Here is a 1,309-nt window from a genome sequence, read left to right on the forward strand (position 1 = left end):
TTTGAAGTTGCTGGTTTTTCCAGTACCTCGTCTTGGATCTATCATGCAGAAATAAAACCCAGGGAACTAACTGCCATGTCATTCCCTCCTTGAGTCTCTAGCCAGTCTGCTGTCTTTTCTCCACCTTTCAGAGTCTTCTAGAGTCTTGTTTATATACAATATCTAGGTTTTTAAGTGTACTTAGAGGTAGAAATAAGGAAAAGTATGTCTACTCCATCATCTCCAGAAACCAGAAATCTGGCTGTTAGAGTTTGTCAAATGGGGTTTTGGTGGTTTGTTTTTTTTTTTCATCAATTTGATCATCTGATTTTTCTTGGTATAGTGGCTGACATTGGCTGATTTTTGTATATTGAACCAGCCTTTTATACCTGGACTATATTTCACTTATTTGTGGTGTATAATTTGTATGTTGAACCAGCCTTTCATACCTGGGATACATTTCACTTGGTTGTGGTGTATAACTCTTTTTAAACCTTGGTAATGTTTTGATTTGTTTTTGTTTTAATGTTTTTGATTTGCTAACATTTTGTTGAATTTCTGTGGAAAAGTTCAAGAGCGATAACAATGTGTAATTTTCTTCTTTTTTTCCTGGTTTTGATAGCAAAGTAAAATTGGCCTTATAAAATGAGTTGGGAAGTGTTTTCTTACCTGGAAGAGAGTCTATAAAATTGGTGCTAATTTCTCTTTAAATGTCTGGTAGAATTCTTCAGTGAAAACATCTGGGCCTAGAGAGTTCCTTTTCGAGGGCTAAATATCAATAAAAAATTTGATCTCTTTGATGGCTATAGGACTATTTAGATGAGTTTGGTAGTTTGTGGTTTTGCAGTATTCAGTCTATTTCCTCTGGGTTGTTGAATTTATGAGCCTAAAGTCATTCATAGTTTTATTATATCTTATAATCCTTTTAACTGTTGCAGTATCTGTAGAGCTATCCTATTTTTTATTCCTGATACTGGTGATGTGTATCTTCTCTCTCTTTTTTTTTTATCTTTCTCAATCTTTCTAGAGGTTTTTCAATTTTATTGATCTTTTCAAAGATCTAAATTTCTGTTTCATTGACTTTTACAGTTTTTCTGTTTTCAATTTTCTTGATTTTAACAAATATCTATTTATTTATTTTCTTGGCTGCATTGGGTCTTAATTGTGGCACACAGGTTCTCTAGTTGTGTCACACAGGCATGGGTTCAGTTACCCTGCAGCATGTGGGATCTTGGTTCCCTGATCAGGGTTCAAACCTGCATCCCCTGCATTATAAGGTGGATTCTTAACTGCCAGACCACCAGGGAAGTCCCAGATTTTTGCTCTTATT

The sequence above is a fragment of the Capricornis sumatraensis genome, chromosome X (assembly GCF_032405125.1).
Source record: "Capricornis sumatraensis isolate serow.1 chromosome X, serow.2, whole genome shotgun sequence".
NCBI classification, from domain to species: domain Eukaryota; kingdom Metazoa; phylum Chordata; class Mammalia; order Artiodactyla; family Bovidae; genus Capricornis; species Capricornis sumatraensis.